The following is a 16592-nucleotide window of genomic DNA, read 5'->3' on the forward strand; positions in this document are numbered from 1 at the left end:
CAGAAACAATGTCACTGGGCAATCCGTGGACCCTGAAAACCTCCCTAACCTCCCTAACAAGGATCTCGGACGTCTCCGTGGCAGATGGAAGCTTGGAGAGAGTGACAAAATGAGCAAACTTGCTGAATCTGTCCACAATGGTCAGAATGACCGTGTTCCCAACAGAAGGGGGCAATCCCGTGACAAAATCCAGGGCCAGATGCGACCAAGGTCGCCGAGGAATAGGTAGGGGGTGAAGAAGCCCAGAGCTGGGCCGATTGGTACTTTTGTTCTGAGCACAAACAGGACATGCGGCAACAAACCTCCGGGTATCTTCTCCCATGGCAGGCCACCAAAATCGTCTGCGCAGTAGCGCCATAGTCCGAGCAACGCCAGGGTGACAAGCTATCTTGCTGGCGTGGGACCACTGAAGAACAGCAGAACGGACCGACTCAGGCACGAACAACCGACCGGGTGGACCGTTACCGGGGCCGGGCTGCGTCCGAAGGGCCACCATCACATCCTCCTCAATCTTCCATGTAACGGCTCCCACGACAAGGTTCTGGGGAAGAATCGTCTCAGTCTTGGCCCCACTCTCAGCCGTCTTGGAGAACATCCGGGACAAGGCGTCCGCTTTGCCGTTCTTCGACCCAGGCCGGATCGTTCTGTCACGTTTCTTCAAAATCGAACCCAGAAGCAGACCAGGACAAGGAGAGTAGGAAGAAGGTGAGTATTTATTTACAAGTGAATGTGAGTGGGTAGATACATCCAGGTGGCGTAGCGGGCAGCGGTGGTGAGTTGATGGGAGTAAATAGGTGGATCCAATGGGGAAGCGGAATCCTCCGATGACCAGGCGGGAATGGGGTAAATGATCCGGGTGAGTAACTGAAGACAGAACAAACGGAGGTAAGTTGAAGGCAAGCAAAACGTACAAAACAACAAAACAAATTCTATCCAACTTGAGGCTGATACTATGGCACAACATACTGTTCATGGCTAACGATCCGGCAGGGAATGGATGTCAGGTCAGAGCTATTGAAGGGGAGAGGTGATGATCAGGACAGGTGTGCAGATTACTGATGGGATACAGGTGCGGGTGAACATCGATCTCCCAACAAGCTAATTTGCCCGGCAACCAGACAGGGTGCGTTCCAGGACACCGGAAACACACTCCAGGACAGAAACACAGGCAAACACAGACTCAGGAAGCGGGGTTCGTGACAGGTGGGTGGATAACAGACTCTTTACGATTGTTTAATGGGATGGTCTCTGCAATCGTCAGGGTTGAGTTTAAGTTATATAAAATTAACAAATGTGTAGAGATGTTGGAGGAGATATGGTGGTTTGGTGGGGCTGCCTATATAGCTGGTGATGATGTTTTGGATATATACGGTTGTAGGAGTGGGTATTGTGATGTTGGTTTGTATCATGTGGTAGATAGAAAGGTGAGTATGGTAAATGTATGCAGTACAGGATATATTTTAGATTTTTTATTTTTAAGTGGGGGGGTGAGTTTTAAATTAAATTAGATTGTTTAAGTAAAGAAAGACAAAAAGTCAAGTCTCTCTCTCTCTCTCTCTCTCTCTCGCTCTCTCGCTCTCTCACTCACTCTCACTCTCTTTCGCTCCCTCCTAATGATGGCTATCTGCTTTCCGAAGTGTCACTAAACATAAGTGTCACACAACATAACACATAGATAGACAGGTAATAACATCTGTCACACAACATAACACAGAGATAGACAGGTAATAACACCTGTCACACAACATAACACAGAGATAGACAGGTAAGAACACCTGTCACACAACATAACACAGAGATAGACAGGTAATAACACCTGTCACACAACATAACACAAAGATTGACAGGTAATAACACCTGTCCCACAACATAACACAGAGATAGACAGGTAATAACACCTGTCACACAACATAACACAGAGATAGACAGGTAATAACACCTGTCACACAACATAACACAGAGATAGATAGGTAATAACACCTGTCACACAACACAACACAGAGATAGACAGGTAATAACACCTGACACAACATAACACAGAGATAGACAGGAAATAACACCTGTCCCACAACATAACACAGAGATAGACAGGTAATAACACCTGTCCCACAACATAAAACAGAGACAGACAGGTAATAACCCCTGTCCCACAACATAACACAGAGATAGACAGGTAGATACACCGGTCACACAACATAACACAGAGATAGATAGGTAGCTACATCTGTCACACAACATAACACAGAGATAGACAGGTAATAACACCCGTCACACAACATAACACATAGATAGACAGGTAAAAACATCTGTCACACAACATAACACAGAGATAGACAGGTAATAACACCTGTCACACAACATAACACAGAGATAGATAGGTAGCTACACCTGTCACACAACATAACACAGATATAGACAGGTAATAACACCCGTCACACAACATAACACATAGACAGACAGGTAATAACATCTGTCACACAACATAACACAGATATAGACAGGTAATAACAACCGTCACACAACATAACACATAGATAGACAGGTAATAACATCTGTCACACAACATAACACAGAGATAGACAGGTAATAACACCTGTCACACAACATAACACGGAGATAGACAGGTAATAACACCTGTCACACAACATAACACAGAGATAGACAGGTAATAACACCTGTCACACAACATAACACAGAGATAGACAGGTAGAACACCTGTCCCACAACATAACACAGAGATAGACAGGTAATAACAACTGTCACACAACATAACACAGAGATAGACAGGAAATAACACCTGTCCCACAACATAACACAGAGATAGACAGGTAATAACACCTGTCACACAACATAACACAGAGATAGACAGGTAGCTACACCTGTCACACAACATAACACAGAGATAGACAGGTAATAACACCTGTCCCACAACATAACACAGAGATAGACAGGTAATAACACCTGTCACACAACATAACACAGAGATAGACAGGTAATAACACCTGTCAAACAACATAACACAGAGATAGACAGGTAATAACACCTTTCACACAACATAACACAGAGATAGACAGGTAGAACACCTGTCCCACAACATAACACAGAGATAGACAGGTAATAACACCTGTCACACAACATAACACAGAGATAGACAGGTAGATACACCGGTCACACAACATAACACAGAGATAGATAGGTAGCTACACCTGTCACACAACATAACACAGAGATAGACAGGTAATAACACCTGTCAAACAACATAACACAGAGATAGACAGGTAATAACACCTGTCACACAACATAACACAGAGATAGACAGGTAATAACACCTGTCCCACAACATAACACAGAGATAGACAGGTAATAACACCTGTCACACAACATAACACAGAGATAGACAGGTAATAACACCTGTCAAACAACATAACACAGAGATAGACAGGTAATAACACCTGTCACACAACATAACACAGAGATAGACAGGAAATAACACCTGTCCCACAACATAACACAGAGATAGACAGGTAATAACACCTGTCCCACAACATAACACAGAGATAGACAGGTAGATACACCGGTCACACAACATAACACAGAGATAGATAGGTAGCTACACCTGTCACACAACATAACACAGAGATAGACAGGTAATAACATCTGTCACACAACATAACACAGAGATAGACAGGTAATAACACCTGTCACACAACATAACACAGAGATAGACAGGTAGATACACCGGTCACACAACATAACACAGAGATAGATAGGTAGCTACACCTGTCACACAACATAACACAGAGATAGACAGGTAATAACACCCGTCACACAACATAACACATAGATAGACAGGTAATAACATCTGTCACACAGCATAACACAGAGATAGACAGGTAATAACACCTGTCACACAACATAACACAGAGATAGATGGGTAGCTACACCTGTCACACAACATAACACAGATATAGACAGGTAATAACACCCGTCACACAACATAACACATAGATAGACAGGTAATAACATCTGTCACACAACATAACACAGATATAGACAGGTAATAACACCCGTCACACAACATAACACATAGATAGACAGGTAATAACATCTGTCACACAACATAACACAGAGATAGACAGGTAATAACACCTGTCACACAACATAACACGGAGATAGACAGGTAATAACACCTGTCACACAACATAACACAGAGATAGACAGGTAATAACACCTGTCACAAAACATAACACAGAGATAGACAGGTAGAACACCTGTCCCACAACATAACACAGAGATAGACAGGTAATAACACCTGTCAAACAACATAACACAGAGATAGACAGGTAATAACACCTGTCACACAACATAACACAGAGATAGACAGGTAGAACACCTGTCACACAACATAACACAGAGATAGACAGGTAATAACACCTGTCACACAACATAACACAGAGATAGACAGGTAGATACACCGGTCACACAACATAACACAGAGATAGATAGGTAGCTACACCTGTCACACAACATAACACAGAGATAGACAGGTAATAACACCTGTCAAACAACATAACACAGAGATAGACAGGTAATAACACCTGTCACACAACATAACACAGAGATAGACAGGAAATAACACCTGTCCCACAACATAACACAGAGATAGACAGGTAATAACACCTGTCCCACAACATAACACAGAGATAGACAGGTAGATACACCGGTCACACAACATAACACAGAGATAGATAGGTAGCTACACCTGTCACACAACATAACACAGAGATAGACAGGTAATAACACCCGTCGCACAACATAACACATAGATAGACAGGTAATAACATATGTCCACACAACATAACACAGAGATAGACAGGTAATAACACCTGTCACACAACATAACACAGAGATAGAACAGGTAGATACACCGGGTCACACAACATAACACAGAGATAGATAGGTAGCTACACCTGTCACACAACATAACACAGAGATAGACAGGTAATAACACCCGTCACACAACATAACACATAGATAGACAAGGTAATAACATCTGTCACACAACATAACACAGAGATAGACAGGTAATAACACCTGTCACACAACATAACACAGAGATAGATAGGTAGCTACACCTGTCACACACAACATAACACAGATATAGACAGGTAATAACACCCGTCACACAACATAACACATAGATAGACAGGTAATAACATCTGTCACACAACATAACACAGATATAGACAGGTAATAACACCCGTCACACAACATAACACATAGATAGACAGGTAATAACATCTGTCACACAACATAAACACAGAGATAGACAGGTAATAACACCTGTCACAAGACATAACACGGAGATAGACAGGTAATAACACCTGTCACACAACATAACACAGAGATAGACAGGTAATAACACCTGTCACACAACATAACCAGAGATAGACAGGTAATAACACCTGTCACACAACATAACACAGAGATAGACAGGTAATAACCCTGTCACACAACATAACACAGAGATAGACAGGTAATAACACTGTCCCACAACATAACACAGAGATAGACCAGTAATAACACTTGTCCACACAACATAACACAGAGATAGACAGGTAATAACACTGTCCACACAACATAACACAGAGATAGACAGGTTAATAACACCTGTCACACAACATAACACAGAGATAGAAGGTAATAACACCTGTCCCAACAACATAACACAGAGATAGACAGGTAATAACACTTCAAACATAACACAGAGATACGACAGGGTAATAACACCTGTCAAACAACATAACACAGAGATAGACAGGTAATAACACCTGTCACACAACATAACACAGAGATAGACAGGTAGAACACCTGTCACACAACATAACACAGAGATAGACAGGTAATAACACCTGTCACACAACATAACACAGAGATAGACAGGTAATACACCTGTCACACAACATAACACAGAGATAGACAGGTAGCTACACCTGTCACACAACATAACACAGAGATAGACAGGTAATAACACCTGTCACACAACATAACACAGAGATAGACAGGTAATAACACCTGTCACACAACATAACACAGAGATAGACAGGTAATAACACCTGTCACACAACATAACACAGAGATAGACAGGTAATAACACCTGTCACACAACATAACACAGAGATAGACAGGTAATAACACCTGTCACACAACATAACACAGAGATAGACAGGTAATAACACCTGTCCCACAACATAACACAGAGATAGACAGGTAATAACACCTGTCCCACAACATAACACAGAGATAGACAGGTAGATACACCGGTCACACAACATAACACAGAGATAGATAGGTAGCTACACCTGTCACACAACATAACACAGAGATAGACAGGTAATAACACCCGTCGCACAACATAACACATAGATAGACAGGTAATAACATCTGTCACACAACATAACACAGAGATAGACATGTAATAACACCTGTCACACAACATAACACAGAGATAGACAGGTAGATACACCGGTCACACAACATAACACAGAGATAGATAGGTAGCTACACCTGTCACACAACATAACACAGAGATAGACAGGTAATAACACCCGTCACACAACATAACACATAGATAGACAGGTAATAACACATGTCACACAATATAACACAGAGATAGACAGGTAGCTACACCTGTCACACAACAGAACACAGAGATAGACAGGTAGCTACACCTGTCACACAACAGAACACAGAGATAGAAAGGTAATAACACCTGTCCCACAACATAACACAGAGATAGACAGGTAATAACACCTGTCACACAACATAACACAGAGATAGACAGGTAATAACACCTGTCACACAACATAACACAGAGATAGACAGGTACTAACACCTGTCACACAACAGAACACAGAGATAGACAGGTAATAACACCTGTCCCACAACATAACACAGAGATAGACAGGTAGAACACCTGTCCCACAACGTAACACAGAGATAGACCAGGTAATAACACCTGTCACACAACATAACACAGAGATAGACTGGTAATAACACCTGTCACACAACATAACACAGAGATAGATAGGTAATAACACCTGTCAAACAACATAACACAGAGATAGACAGGTAATAACACCTGTCACACAACATAACACAGAGATAGACAGGTAATAACACCTGTCACACAACATAACACAGAGATAGACAGGTAATAACACTTGACACAACATAACACAAGAGATAGACAGGTAATAACACCTGTCAAACAACATAACACAGAGATAGACAGGTAATAACACCTGTCACACAACATAACACAGAGATAGACAGGTAGAACACCCGTCCCACAACATAACACAGAGATAGACAGGTAATAACACCTGTCACAACAACATAACACAGAGATAGACAGGTAGATACACCGGTCCACACAACATAACACAGAGATAGATAGGAATCTACAACTGTCACACACCATAACACAGAGATAGACAGGTAATAACACCCGTCGCACAACATAACACATAGATAGACAGGTAATAACATCTGTCACACAACATAGCACAGACATAGACAGGTAATAACACCTGTCACACAACATAACACAGAGATAGACAGGTAATAACACCTGTCACACAACATAACACAGAGATAGACAGGTAATAACCCTGTCAAACAACATAACACAGAGATAGACAGGTAATAACACCTGTCACACAACATAACACAGTAGATAGACAGGAAATAACACCTGTCCCACAACATAACACAGAAATAGATAGGTAGATACACCTGTCACACAACATAACACAGAGATAGACAGGTAATAACACCCGTCGCACACATAACACATAGATAGACAGGTAATAACATCTGTCACACAATGTCCCAAAAATAACACAGAGATAGACAGGTAATAACCCTGTCATACAACATAACACAGAGATAGACAGGTAGATACACCGGTCACACAACATAACACAGAGATAGATAGGTAGCTACACCTGTCACACAACATAACACAGAGATAGACAGGTAATAACACCCGTCGCACAACATAACACATAGATAGACAGGTAATAACATCTGTCACACAACATAACACAGAGATAGAAAGGTAATAACACCTGTCACACACATAACACAGAGATAGACAGGAAATAACACCTGTCCCACAACATAACACAGAGATAGACAGGTAATAACCCCTGTCCCCACAACATAACACAGAGATAGACAGGCAGATACACCGGTCACACAACATAACCACAGAGATAGATAGGTAGCTACACCTGTCACACAACATAACACAGAGATAGACAGGTAATAACACCCGTCGCACAACATAACACATAGATAGACAGGTAATAACATCTGTCACACAACATAACACAGAGATAGACAGGTAATAACACCTGTCACACAACATAACACAGAGATAGACAGGTAGATACACCGGTCACACAACATAACACAGAGATAGATAGGTAGCTACACCTGTCACACAACATAACACAGAGATAGACAGGTAATAACACCCGTCACACAACATAACACATAGATAGACAGGTAATAACACATGTCACACAACATAACACAGAGATAGACAGGTAGCTACACCTGTCACACAACAGAAACACAGAGATAGACAGGTAGCTACACCTGTCACACAACAGAACACAGAGATAGAAAGGTAATAACACCTGTCCCACAACATAACACAGAGATAGACAGGTAATAACACCTGTCACACAACATAACACAGAGATAGACAGGTAGATACACCGGTCACACAACATAACACAGAGATAGATAGGTAGCTACACCTGTCACACAACATAACACAGAGATAGACAGGTAATAACACCCGTCACACAACATAACACATAGATAGACAGGTAATAACACATGTCACACAATATAACACAGAGATAGACAGGTAGCTACACCTGTCACACAACAGAACACAGAGATAGACAGGTAGCTACACCTGTCACACAACAGAACACAGAGATAGAAAGGTAATAACACCTGTCCCACAACATAACACAGAGATAGACAGGTAATAACACCTGTCACACAAACATAACACAGAGATAGACAGGTAATAACACCTGTCACACAACATAACACAGAGATAGACAGGTAATAACACCTGTCACACAACAGAACACAGAGATAGACAGGTAATAAACCCTGTCCCACAACACAAACACAGAGATAGGACAGGTTAGAACACCTGTCCCACAACGTAACACAGAGATAGACAGGTAATAACACCTGTCACACAACATAACACAGAGATAGACTGGTAATAACACCTGTCACACAACATAACACAGAGATAGATAGGTAATAACACCTGTCAAACAACATAACACAGAGATAGACAGGTAATAACACCTGTCACACAACATAACACAGAGATAGACAGGTAATAACACCTGTCACACAACATAACACAGAGATAGACAGGTAATAACACTTGACACAACATAACACAGAGATAGACAGGTAATAACACCTGTCAAACAACATAACACAGAGATAGACAGGTAATAACACCTGTCACACAACATAACACAGAGATAGACAGGTAGAACACCCGTCCCACAACATAACACAGAGATAGACAGGTAATAACACCTGTCACACAACATAACACAGAGATAGACAGGTAGATACACCGGTCACACAACATAACACAGAGATAGATAGGAATCTACAACTGTCACACACCATAACACAGAGATAGACAGGTAATAACACCCGTCGCACAACATAACACATAGATAGACAGGTAATAACATCTGTCACACAACATAGCACAGACATAGACAGGTAATAACACCTGTCACACAACATAACACAGAGATAGACAGGTAATAACACCTGTCACACAACATAACACAGAGATAGACAGGTAATAACACCTGTCAAACAACATAACACAGAGATAGACAGGTAATAACACCTGTCACACAACATAACACAGAGATAGACAGGAAATAACACCTGTCCCACAACATAACACAGAGATAGATAGGTAGATACACCTGTCACACAACATAACACAGAGACAGACAGGTAATAACACCCGTCGCACAACATAACACATAGATAGACAGGTAATAACATCTGTCACACAACATAACACAGAGATAGACAGGTAGATACACTGTCCCAAACATAAACACAGAGATAGACAGGTAATAACACCTGTCATACAACATAACACAGAGATAGACAGGTAGATACACCGGTCACACAACATAACACAGAGATAGATAGGTAGCTACACCTGTCACACAACATAACACAGAGATAGACAGGTAATAACACCCGTCGCACAACATAACACATAGATAGACAGGTAATAACATCTGTCACACAACATAACACAGAGATAGAAAGGTAATAACACCTGTCCACACAACATAACACAGAGATAGACAGGAAATAACACCTGTCCCACAACATAACACAGAGATAGACAGGTAATAACACCTGTCCCACAACATAACACAGAGATAGACAGGCCGATACACCGGTCACACACAATAACACAGAGATAGATATGCGTAGCCTACACCTGTCACACAACATAACACAGAGATAGACAGGTAATAACACCAGTCAGCACAAACATAACACATAGATAGACAGGTAATAACATCTGTCACACAACAATAACACACAGAGATAGACACGTGTAATAAACACCTGTCACACAACATAACCAGAGATAGACAGGTAGATACACCGGTCACACAACATAACACAGAGATAGATAGGATAGATACACCTTGTCACACAACATAACACAGAGATAGAACAGGTAATAACACCGTCACACAACAATAAACCACAGAGATAGACAGGTAATAACACCTGTCACACAACATAACACAGAGATAGACAGGTAGCTACACCTGTCACACAACATAACACAGAGATAGACAGGTAATACACCTGTCACACAACATAACACAGAGATAGACAGGTAATAACACCTGTCCCACAACATAACACAGAGATAGACAGGTAATAACACCTGTCACACAACATAACACAGAGATAGACAGGTAATAACACCTGTCACAAACATAACACAGAGATAGACAGGTAATAACACCTGTCACACAACATAACACAGAGATAGACAGGTAATAACACCTGTCCACAACATAACACAGAGATAGACAGGTAATAACACCTGTCCCACAACATAACACAGAGATAGACAGGTAATAACACCTGTCACACAACATAACACAGAGATAGACAGGTAATAACACCTGTCACACAACATAACACAGAGATAGACAGGTAATAACACCTGTCACACAACATAACACAGAGATAGACAGGTAATAACACCTGTCACACAACATAACACAGAGATAGACAGGTAATAACACCTGTCACACAACATAACACAGAGATAGACAGGTAATAACACTTGACACAACATAACACAGAGATAGACAGGTAATAACACCTGTCAAACAACATAACACAGAGATAGACAGGTAATAACACCTGTCACACAACATAACACAGAGATAGACAGGTAGAACACCTGTCCACAAACATAACACAGAGATAGACAGGTAATAACACCTGTCACACAACATAACACAGAGATAGACAGGTAGATACACCTGTCACACAACATAACACAGAGATAGATAGGTAATACACCTGTCACACAACATAACACAGAGATAGACAGGTAATAACACCGTCACACAACATAACACAGAGATAGACAGGTAATAACACCCGTCACACAACATAACACAGAGATAGACAGGTAATAACACCTGTCACACAACATAACACAGAGATAGACAGGTATAACACCTGTCACACAACATAACACAGAGATAGATAGGTAGCTACAACTGTCACACAACATAACACAGAGATAGACAGGTAATAACACCTGTCACACAACATAACACAGAGATAGACAGGTAATAACACCTGTCACACAACATAACACAGAGATAGACAGGTAATAACACCTGTCACACAACATAACACAGAGATAGACAGGTAATAACACCTGTCACACAACATAACACAGAGATAGACAGGTAATAACACCTGTCACACAACATAACACAGAGATAGACAGGTAATAACACCTGTCACACAACATAACACAGAGATAGACAGGTAATAACACCTGTCACACAACATAACACAGAGATAGACAGGTAGCTACACCTGTCACACAACATAACACAGAGATAGACAGGTAATAACACCCGTCACACAACATAACACATAGATAGACAGGTAATAACATCGTCACACAACATAACACAGAGATAGACAGGTAATACACCTGTCCCACAACATAACACAGAGATAGACAGGTAATAACACCTGTCACACAACATAACACAGAGATAGACAGGTAATACACCGGTCACACAACATAACACAGAGATAGACAGGTAGCTACACCTGTCACACAACATAACACAGAGATAGACAGGTAATAACACCGTCACACAACATAACACAGAGATAGACAGGTAATAACACCTGTCACACAACATAACACAGAGATAGACAGGTAATAACACCTGTCACACAACATAACACAGAGATAGACAGGTAATAACACCTGTCCCACAACATAACACAGAGATAGACAGGTAATAACACCTGTCCCACAACATAACACAGAGATAGACAGGTAATAACACCGGTCACACAACATAACACAGAGATAGAGGTAATACACCTGTCACACAACATAACACAGAGATAGACAGGTAATAACACCCGTCACACAACATAACACAGAGATAGACAGGTAATAACATCTGTCACACAACATAACACAGAGATAGACAGGTAATAACACCTGTCACACAACATAACACAGAGATAGACAGGTAATACACCGGTCACACAACATAACACAGAGATAGATAGGTAGCTACACCTGTCACACAACATAACACAGAGATAGACAGGTAATAACACCTGTCACACAACATAACACAGAGATAGACAGGTAATAACACTGTCACACAACATAACACAGAGATAGACAGGTAGCTACACCTGTCACACAACATAACACAGAGATAGACAGGTAATACACCTGTCACACAACATAACACAGAGATAGACAGGTAATAACACCTGTCCCACAACATAACACAGAGATAGACAGGTAATAACACCTGTCACACAACATAACACAGAGATAGACAGGTAATAACACCTGTCACACAACATAACACAGAGATAGACAGGTAATAACACCTGTCACACAACATAACACAGAGATAGACAGGTAATAACACCTGTCCCACAACATAACACAGAGATAGACAGGTAATAACACCTGTCACACAACATAACACAGAGATAGACAGGTAATAACACCTGTCACACAACATAACACAGAGATAGACAGGTAATAACACCTGTCACACAACATAACACAGAGATAGACAGGTAATAACACTGTCAACACAACATAACACAGAGATAGACAGGTAATAACACTGTCAACACAACATAACACAGAGATAGACAGGTAATAACACCTGTCACACAACATAACACAGAGATAGACAGGTAATAACACCTGTCACACAACATAACACAGAGATAGACAGGTAATAACACCTGTCACACAACATAACACAGAGATAGACAGGTAATAACACCTGTCACACAACATAACACAGAGATAGACAGGTAATAACACCTGTCACACAACATAACACAGAGATAGACAGGTAAAACACCTGTCCACAACATAACACAGAGAGACAGGTAATAACACCTGTCACACAACATAACACAGAGATAGACAGGTAATACACCGTCACACAACATAACACAGAGATAGACAGGTAATACACCTGTCACACAACATAACACAGAGATAGACAGGTAATAACACCGTCACACACACATAACACAGAGATAGACAGGTAATAACACCTGTCACACAACATAACACAGAGATAGACAGGTAATAACACTGTCACACAACATAACACAGAGATAGACAGGTAGATACACCGGTCACACAACATAACACAGAGATAGATAGGTAATAACATCTGTCACACAACATAACACAGAGATAGACAGGTAATAACACCTGTCACACAACATAACACAGAGATAGACAGGTAATAACACCTGTCACACAACATAACACAGAGATAGACAGGTATAACACCTGTCACACAACATAACACAGAGATAGACAGGTAATAACACCTGTCACACAACATAACACAGAGATAGACAGGTAATACACCTGTCACACAACATAACACAGAGATAGACAGGTAATAACACCTGTCACACAACATAACACAGAGATAGACAGGTAATAACACCTGTCACACAACATAACACAGAGATAGACAGGTTACACACCTGTCACACAACACACAGAGATAGACAGGTAATAACACCTGTCACACAACATAACACAGAGATAGACAGGTAATAACACCTGTCACACAACATAACACAGAGATAGACAGGTAATCACCCTGTCCAAACATAACACAGAGATAGACAGGTAATAACACCTGTCACACAACATAACACAGAGATAGACAGGTAATACACCTGTCACACAACATAACACAGAGATAGACAGGTAAGCTACACCTGTCACACAACATAACACAGAGATAGACAGGTAATAAAACCGTCACACAACATAACACAGAGATAGACAGGTAATAACATCTGTCACACAACATAACACAGAGATAGACAGGTAATAACACCTGTCACACAACATAACACAGAGATAGACAGGTAATAACACCTGTCACACAACATAACACAGAGATAGACAGGTAATAACACCTGTCCCACAACATAACACAGAGATAGACAGGTAGATACACCGGTCACACAACATCACACAGATAGATAGGTAGCTACACCTGTCACACAACATAACACAGAGATAGACAGGTAATAACACCGTCCACAACATAACACAGATAGACAGGTAATAACACCTGTCACACAACATAACACAGAGATAGACAGGTAATAACACCTGTCACACAACATAACACAGAGATAGACAGGTAATAACACCGTCACACAACATAACACAGAGATAGACAGGTAATACACCTGTCACACAACATAACACAGAGATAGACAGGTAATAACACCTGTCACACAACATAACACAGAGATAGACAGGTAAAACACCTGTCACACAACATAACACAGAGATAGACAGGTAATACACCTGTCACACAACATAACACAGAGATAGACAGGTAATAACACCTGTCACACAACATAACACAGAGATAGACAGGTAAAACACCTGTCCCACAACATAACACAGAGATAGACAGGTAATAACACCTGTCACACAACATAACACAGAGATAGACAGGTAATAACACCTGTCACACAACATAACACAGAGATAGACAGGTAATAACACCTGTCACACAACATAACACAGAGATAGACAGGTAATAACACCTGTCCACAAACATAACACAGAGATAGACAGGTATAACACCTGTCCCACAACATAAACAGAGATAGACAGGTAATAACACCTGTCACACAACATAACACAGAGATAGACAGGTAATAACACCTGTCACACAACATAACACAGAGATAGACAGGTAAAAACACCTGTCACACAACATAACACAGAGATAGACAGGTAATACACCTGTCACACAACATAACACAGAGATAGACAGGTAATAACACCTGTCACACAACATAACACAGAGATAGACAGGTAATAACACTTGACACAACATAACACAGAGATTCACAGGTAATAACACCTGTCAAACAACATAACACAGAGATAGACAGGTAATAACACCTGTCACACAACATAACACAGAGATAGACAGGTAATAACACCTGTCACACAACATAACACAGAGATAGACAGGTAATAACACCTGTCACACAACATAACACAGAGATAGACAGGTAAATACACCTGTCACACAACATAACACAGAGATAGACAGGTAGCTACACCTGTCACACAACATAACACAGAGATAGACAGGTAATAACACCTGTCACACAACATAACACAGAGATAGACAGGTAATAACACCTGTCACACAACATAACACAGAGATAGACAGGTAATAACACCTGTCACACAACAAACACAGAGATAGACAGGTATAACACCTGTCACACAACATAACACAGAGATAGACAGGTAATACACCTGTCACACAACATAACACAGAGATAGACAGGTAATAACACCTGTCACACAACATAACACAGAGATAGACAGGTAATAACACCTGTCACACAACATAACACAGAGATAGACAGGTAATAAACACCTGTCACACAACATAACACAGAGATAGACAGGTAATACACCTGTCACACAACATAACACAGAGATAGACAGGTAATAACACTGTCACACAACATAACACAGAGATAGACAGGTAATAACACCTGTCACACAACATAACACAGAGATAGACAGGTAATAACACCTGTCCCACAACATAACACAGAGATAGACAGGTAATAACACCTGTCACACAACA

The sequence above is a fragment of the Oncorhynchus kisutch genome, linkage group LG15 (assembly GCF_002021735.2).
Source record: "Oncorhynchus kisutch isolate 150728-3 linkage group LG15, Okis_V2, whole genome shotgun sequence".
In the NCBI taxonomy this organism is placed as follows: Eukaryota; Metazoa; Chordata; class Actinopteri; order Salmoniformes; family Salmonidae; genus Oncorhynchus; species Oncorhynchus kisutch.